At 41.5% G+C, this 8,594-nt stretch overlaps 1 protein-coding gene across 2 annotated transcripts in view; it reads left to right on the plus strand.

The window, feature by feature from the left end:
- Positions 1-4,465, plus strand: part of LOC146190947 (serine/threonine-protein kinase DCLK1) — a 55,595-nt gene extending 51,130 nt beyond the window's left edge. Inside the window, exon 17 of one of the 2 annotated variants that reach the window (XM_084601337.1) lies at positions 2,071-4,465. The gene's annotated coding sequence lies outside the window, so the exon portion shown is untranslated. Of the gene's footprint in view, positions 1-1,524 lie in introns of both variants that reach the window. The other variant, XM_084601336.1, reaches the window with a different exon arrangement.
- The last annotated feature ends 4,129 nt before the right edge of the window (positions 4,466-8,594 follow it).

Genomic DNA, 8,594 nt, shown 5'->3' on the forward strand with positions numbered 1-8,594 from the left:
ACAGGAAGAAAAAAAGGCAGGCGACTAGGCCGCTAGGCCTGCTGGCTACTGCGTTATAAACCATAGCTTCGTGGTGGCGCTAGGAGCTGGTACTAGATGTACTGATGATGATAGCTACAGCCTATGGACCATACACAGAGAAACGGCGGTTTCTGTTTCACGCGAGAGTTGCAAGCTGTAGCGCTGTTAATTTTAGCCGAATTCGTAATACTGATTCCTATTCGTTATTCTGAAATATACACTATTTTGAAATTCATAATTCTGAATTACATTAAAAACATAGAAAATCTGCCGAAATTTCACTGTATCACTTTAGACCCCCCACTGTTTCTGTATGTGCTTGATGACTGGTGCAGAATTACTCGACTTTTGGCACCTTTCAAAATCCTCACGTTTAACGATGGCAAAAAAGGCCCATTCTGTTTGATTCAGTTTGGAATGGAACGTAAGAGCTCTGTAATTTTCCTACTGGTTTATGGCATAGTAATGCGTTAAACATATTGTAAATTTTCATCCTGCTAATTTTCAGCTAAATATGTTTATTAGTTCTTTGAATTCTCGAGTCTCAAATTTTGGCAGTCAATTCTATATTTTTTTTTTTTAAATTCACATTTTGTTTTATTTATCTTTAAAAATAAAGTTCTGTTTGATGCACTACGATGACTTGAGTAAAGCAAAAAACATTATATTGTTGTTTCAGTAATTTTGTTTTTCATACTCACCACCCTTAACCAATATGGACAAATGAAACAGTTTATCTCAAGGCAAAGGATTTTTTTTTTTTTCTTCGTTGAGTCGTATGGAAAACCAGCCAAATAATCTCGCATTGTTCATCTTCCGAGAATTGGTCCTAACCAAGTTCGTCACGGTGGGAGTGTACCGTATTTAAAAGGGAAATCCTGAAGACCTTGGCAGGCATTGTGCATAAGGAAAGTGCTAAGTTCCTGCTGTAGTCAAGGGCACTACTACACCTAAATTAAGCAGTAAAGAAGCATGTTAAATAGGCACCTGTTTTGTCACATAGGCTTAGTCATGACAATAGAGAAGATAGGCTTCCTAATGCAGGGCCTAAAGAACAAACAACTCATCAAAGTGACCAAAAAATTGCAGATGATTGGAAGGATCTTTGGTGCACAAGTCAGGAAATAGGAAAGAACATCAGCAATTTTCTAATGCAGCCTCAGCTATATATACCAGCTACTATAACTACATCTTCCGCTCTTTGGAGGGAACCTGGAGGAAGCAATCAACCTGTGCAGATTGAGCTGCATAACAGAGAAATGACAAACGCCTTCCATAAAACGTTTTGTTCTCTTCATTTCCGCGTCTTCATTTTAGAAAGAGAGAGAGAAAAACTTGATCTCCATTGTTTACATGATTTCTCATGAAAACTAGTTACTCTGTAAAAGAGGAATGATTTCTTCTGCCTATCACATGCTTCTACAGCTTGTAAAGATGCAAAGCAATGCCCTGTCACCTTGAAAGAGGATGTGTTTGACATCCTGTGTGGCATCTATATTCCAGTGCTCAACTTTCCTGAAGCGCCAACCAGAAACTCCATCGCGGGTATGTCCACCAGTGCGAAAGACCTGCGCCAGCAAAAGAGAGCGCGCTCTGTTAGACGGGCTTACTGATTGTCATTCTCGTCACTCAAAACCAAAGCCTGCGTGCACCTGGACAGTGCAGACAGTGGCAGCCACCCCTCGGTGCTCTCTATGAAGAACCTGCCTTGTGCTCGGCACACTTGGTGCAACTCTACCTTACCCGGTGCGACCCGAAAGCTCCCTCTGACTTTTCTAGACGGGGGGACACTATTATGGCAGAAGAGCACCGGTTATAACGAAACCACCAAATACCCAAGGAACAGTTCGTCACATGCACCTGTAGTGACGTGATGTGATATAGAATAATTATTAGCAGAGAACTGATGTGATTTTTAAGCCATTGTATGAGTTAAGCTTGTGTTAACTGTCCTTGTGTTGTTAGCAGTCAGTTGTGTGTGCATGTATTGCTGTGAATGTGTTTTAAGAATCATCTCATGTCACCGGTAAACATTTTTATATTTTTTAGCTGGAGAATTCTCGATTTGCTCCGCACATTCAGTGGGCAGAGCTGCATTAGCTTCCTTGAGGGCTGTCGTACGAATGCTTCTCAAGATGAACTACCCTCCGAAGAACCTGGCCCGTCACGTGGACACGGGACAAAGTGTGAGTTTTCAAGTAACACGCATTTAACTAGTCAACACCAATGATGATGCATTGAAGAATAGGGGCACCTGCAGTTCTCCTGCATACTCAGTATGCTACTTTGTGAGTTGTACTGACACGGCTTTCTTGTTTTTCACACAAAATGCCTTGAAACACGAGTATCCCTGGAGGCTGGAGCCCAGCATGTAGCTCAGTAGAAATATCCATTTGATGCATTTCTTCTCACTTGCTGTTTTTTTTTTCTTTCTCTTCTTTGCATTGTCACCTTCTGCACTGGTACTTGTGTGGTGCTATACTGCCGTAATTTTTTGGCAGTCTCTGCTCTTTGTTTATTGCAAAGAGCATTAAGTACTTTTTTTGTACTTTTGTGCTATGCCAGCTAGGTAGGTGACTTGACAGAGAAGGGGCGAGAGTGAAATTTTATATTTACAATTTTCAAAAGTGCTATTATAATATAACTGCCCTTAACTTGGCATAGAACACGTATGCCTACTGTGTATGAATGATTAACATTTTGTTTTTCTTTTTAACCTCTTGTTATGCATGCCCTCATGTTGAAACATTTTTGTTCTTAGTTTATTCTTACATGTTTGTGTGCATATACATACACATGCGCAAAACTGAAGTTTATTTAGCCTTTAGCATCGCTTTTGCAAAAGGGTACTCACAGGAACTTTGGTGCGGATGCATGAAAGATTTGTAGGGCTGAAACAGAAACGGGAGGATGTTGGTAGAAATTGTGCTTTGCGGTCTTGCTACTAGGTCTGTGAGGAAGGTCCATGTTCGTGTTAATTGACCACATTTGTTTGCTTTGTTTTTCTGATGCAGTTTATATCACCTACCTTTAGCACAAACTTCTGTATGCATTGGTTTTCACCTTAGTCTTGCATCAGCAGCACTGCATCCCACCTGTTCCTTGTCTTGATGTTCTTGCATAGATATCACAGTTCAAAGGGATTCAACTCTCCTGAACATTTCGCACCCTATTGCACATCTCACTCGCATTGCATTACATCCTGGTCTGCACTGTTCTTTATTTTTTTTGCCCTTTTTGCTTACTGGCATTTTGGTGGGGTGCATTGGAACGGGGAGTTATGCTTGGTTGGTGCATGCAAATGATGGGAAAAGTGTGCAGTTGTCATGCAATGCGAAAATGCAATTCAGATTGTCGCTCTGGAAATGTGGTCCCCTGCACCTTATTGCAGACCGCAGCAGGTCAAGCAAGCTGTTCACTTTGAAAAACGAAAGAACAAAGGTTTCTCTACTGTATGCAAACTACACTGAATGATGGTGGTGATGATTTGAAAGCATTTCATTAACATACCTACAAAATTTTATCAAGTGTAAGGCAGTAATACCAATAACATTGAGGCTCAGTGACAGTGTGTCTCAATGACAGCATCGAACAAAGGTGTTGAGGACCACACAGACAGTTACAATTGTGGTTCTGTGGTGTTACGTTAAGATGTGCAATAAGTAGTTGACAGCAATAAGAGAAGAGACAGTTCTTGCTTGGGAGTTCAATTAGTTTTTACTTCTTAGTAATACTTGAAAAAGTATGTGAGGATGAGTAATCCGGTGCAAATTACTTACAAAATAAAAGGTGTAACGAGGCAATTTTTGCTAATAAAAGGAGAAACAGTACAAGAAAGAAAGAACTGCTGCAGAAATTCACTTTATTTCGTTTTGTCATTGAAGTGCTAAAAATTGTGTGTCTACATGCCAAAAACCTACTTGGCCAGGTTTTCCTTTGAAAGTGTACTTTTAACTCATACTTTTGGCCTTATCTTTGTCTGGATGCACATACTATATAGTGTCCTTTGCTTGCAGACTGTTATGTAAACACAGACCACAATGTGCTGAGCTTCGCAAACTGTGGAATAAAGCTCAAGAAGTCTGCAGAAAGTTTAGGAAAATAGCTAAAAACTGCCTCTCTTGCTGTCATTGGTATATGAAGGAGTGGCTATCAATTCTGGAGCTGTGCTATGGTGTTACCTGTACGTTGAAAACGCAGAATTAAGCATCATCACAAATGCTTTGCAGCTGCAAAAGGGCAGATATATATGCTATCACGCGCTCACGGTTTAAAACGGGGGAAAAAAAAAGACGTGGTGCATTGGTAAGACGCCCAACTACTGTGCCGGAGTACCCGTGTTCGATCCTGACTGCCGCCGGCTGCGTTTCGAAGGAGGCGAAACGAAGTGGTATCCGTATACTGTACGATGTTAGTACACATTAAAGTTCCCCAGGTGGTTGAAGTTACTCTGGAGCCCTCTACTACACCACCCTTCTCTCTATCCGCTTTCACTCCCACCTTCTTCCCTTCCCTTATGGAGGGGTTCAGGTATCCACAGAACAAGTGTGACAGATATTGCACCTTTCCTTTCCTGTAAACCAATTATTATTATCCTAAATGTAGGAATTAACATACGACCTATAAGGAGGGATATGCATAAACAGCACTAGGCAATCATATATGGCGTCACTTGCAGGCGAAAGCTTGTCACATCTTAGAGATTAATATGGTCAGGATTTTTTCATCTAAACAAATGAATTCATCGAGTTTGCAGGTAAAAAGCCAAAGAGTCTCATCTCCTTTGGCCTCGCGCTCATTCTTTGGGCACATTCAAATGTGACGGCAGTATTTGGCTTAGGAGGGTTTTTGGCTAACAGGTGAATATTTCAGATACTGAGTTTGAAGAAAGAGAAAATATCAGTGCTAGCCATTAAAATTTGACCTGCAATACATTTGCGTTTTCCTAATGAACTGGACATTGGGAGAAGCTCTTCACCTAATTTTTCTTTAAAGTTCGAACCCAGTTTCATAATGGCTATAACTTTACAGATTGACTGTCACATTGTTAACTGAAGGGTCATTCAGGATTCCTACTTCTCTTTTTGCACAGGAATGAGTACAGCAGCTGGAAGTGTGATTTTTCAGACTAACCTGACTTCTGTACTGCTTAATTCAATATTGTCTGAAATTCCTTCCATCTCGTTGCTTGTTCTGGTCTCAAAGTTCATGCAGTTGACAGCACAAATGAAAACTATTCCTGTTAGAACATGAAGTTCAGTAAAGCTGTTTCTTGGGCTAGTTGGTAGATTTTGCACATTTTTGGCGAAGCCTGAAGCGCAAAAAAGGAAGACAGGGACGTGAGAGACACACAGGACACAGCGCTAACTTGCAACAACATTTTATTGATGGCACAGAAACATATATATATATACAGAAGATAGTGCATAAAAAAAAAAAACGAAGAGAGAGATGACAGTCATCGCATGCACATGCCATTATCATCGAGAAACGCGATTCCTTTATCCGACGGACTAATCGATGAAGTACTAGCGCAATGAGCTGCTTTCTTGCGAATCATGTGTACCTCGATTATTTCACGCATGGACAGATGCCACCTGGCGCCATCTGTCCATGCGCTCAAGTACTGGCTTCCACTTCCAGTGGGTGCATGCAGTTTCAGTGGCAGTACATGCTATGCTGGCCCTTTAATTTAGCATTTCGTGCACTAGTAACGTTACCAGGGCACCACGGACACAACTGAACATGTGGGAGAATTACCAAAGGCGGCAACAGTACCGATCTGCACCGTAATAGCCAACGCCTTGCACTTTGGCTGGAGTAAAAATTTGCAGGCTGCTGCGAGCAGAACTTTTGGTGTAATTTTTCTCTTTGAAAGAATGCTGCACATTTACAGCAGTAGCTGTGAATGCAAACAAGGAGAACTAGTTATTTCTGAACCACCATAAGTTGAGGATTATGAGAAAACAAGCGAGTACAGAACGCTATTGACATGTTGGCTGTGCGCTAATCGAGACTCCTGGCACGCAAGGGGAAACTTTCCCATGGTGCTTGGAACGTAATGGCGGACCTGGTAACTCTGATCCCTGCAGGAGCAAATACAGGAACACAGATTACCTACATGTTGAGATGTGTGTCAGTAGTTTATTTCAGATGTTTTTAGTACTGCAACTTCATTCTGAACTGAGGTGGAGTCCCTTGCAGCTATAAAGGAGTTTCTTTTAGCCGACGTGTTTCATTTTTTAATAGTAATAGAGTTTGTTTCTTTTGTTTCTTTTTTTTACATTTTCTGGTTGCCTCCAATCAAGCTTCTTGTCTCCTATGGTAGCTTTTATTTAGTTCGGTTACCAGGGGGACTGGTATTTTGATATTGTGACAGTGATTGATGTTTGATCTGCATTTAATCAAACTTATGTACTTTGCTTTTTCTGCACATTACCGCAATCACACCGATCCACAAATTGCTTCAGTATAACATGCACAGTAAATATCAGGTCCTCCAAAAGCACGTTTCGGTTATTTGGCCCCAGTCAACTATCAGCCTGTGTTATATGTGTAAAGGATACATTTCCTGGAACATTCAGACATATTGTGGATGTGCACAATTTTGCATGTGGCATTGAATGTATGTACTGCTTAGTGCAAGATGCCAAGCTTTGAAACATCATAGTAATATATCCCAGACATATTTATTCAACATTCAGGACCTTAATTCTTGGTGCATTCAGCTTATCTTTTCTGCATAATGTTCAATTCAGTTTAAAAGTTGTTTGCAAGCTTAGCATAAGTGTCTTGAAACTATGTATGTAACTGACAAAAAGAGAGTAGATGTGGGCAGTCTCACTTTTAATAGTTTGCTTTATGTACACATGAGAACCCTGTGATGCAAATGATGACCATGGTGCCATTTATTGGTGCAACGTGCCTCTCATGTGCACAGTTTTCATGAACAGCTTCAGCTTCTGAACATTTTCGTATGTGCCACGTAATACCGAGCACATGCATTTTGGATTGACAGATTTTTATTACAACACATCTTTGTTAACCATTGCATAGTACAGCCCTAAGAGTTCAGTTTAGTTAGTGAATAAAGCAACGGAAATATCTATTGGGTTTGTTACAAGTGGTGTAACTCAGATACAAAGTAAATACGCATTGAAAAAGCTTGCAGGACACCACTAATATTATATTTTATTATCCTTGTACAGATCAATGTCAGTTGTACTTCAAGGCAAACATCCTCAATAGCTCCTTGAAAATATAATCTCTCAATAAATGTTCGTTCTTCCTCCTTGAAAATAATCGTGTATTTTATAAGATATTTTTGGCGGCTGTGCTATTCATCCAAATTTTTTAGCCAAATGACATTTTCTGAATATCACTGCTGAACATGGATCCTTATGTTCGTACTGGTGCATATAAGGGTTGTCAGCAGTTGGCTGTGGAGGTGATGGTGTTTACCCGCATAGAGTCTTGGAAGCTGCAACAGAGTTGACGAATTGTAATGGTTAGCAATGAGCTAATCTGGGGCCTAATCTTCTTTGTAAGTTTTGGGGCATCAAAAAATTGCAATGGTCTGGGGCTTTGAATAAACCGGTTTCAATATTTTGATGTTCATGTATGGGGGGGGCTGCCTTTGGGCCAGACCCGGAATCGATTCCCGGCCACTCGTCCACGTTTCCATGCAGGCGACGGTGGAAGGCATCCGTGCACTATGCGATGTCAGTGCAGATGAAATAATATCCCAGGTGATCGATATTATCCGGAGCCCTCCACACTGTAGCATGCATCCTTCTATTCGCCACGAGATCGACCTGAAGGTGGCGCCACCGTCGCTCCGATAGTGGGGGATCGGCAGCCGGCGGCGCTCGCAGAAACGCACGCAGCATATGTCTGCTTCCGAGTTTACAGCGGGTTTGCTTGCGATAGAAAACGTGCCTTATGCAATGCATTAGCGATTTACTGTTTAGAGTGTTCCAATATTGCAGAAAAAAATCCATGGATTTCGCCAATGCAGGAAAAAGAAAAAAGGATTCACGGATTTCAGGAAAACAAGGCACACAATCACCCATCTTTTAGATTTACTGGAATTGCATTGCACGCTTTTTGTGTTTTACGGCGCTCACAGGCCTGATACTTGGGCCTGAACATGACATATCTTATCGCCTCTTCAACAGCGTGCGCGTGTTTTATACGAGTGAGACAGGCAAATTTAGTGTCAAGCCCACAGAGATACAAGGTTCGTGCTGACCTGCAGTACTTTAGAATGAATTGAGGCACCCTGGCTCATTATATTGTACTTGACTCGAGCATTAAGCAGGTTAAATGCAGCACTGACAGTGTACTGCCCGGCAGATTGCCGTAGACTGAATGGAAATCAACTCTGGTTAGACAACCAGGCATAAGTATTCCCCAAAAATGAGAATACGCCAACACTGTACAGGAAACCTCGCCGCACATGAAGGCTGACTGCTCACGTGTAGGGCGGTGAGTGGATTGAGTGCTCCGATCTCAGAACAAGGCGGATGCTTCTTGCGGCAGATAATCTGGCATTGCACTGTGAAATGACTCTA

This window comes from Amblyomma maculatum, chromosome 4 (genome assembly GCF_055883805.1).
Source record: "Amblyomma maculatum isolate TAMU_Amacu chromosome 4, ASM5588380v1, whole genome shotgun sequence".
NCBI classification, from domain to species: domain Eukaryota; kingdom Metazoa; phylum Arthropoda; class Arachnida; order Ixodida; family Ixodidae; genus Amblyomma; species Amblyomma maculatum.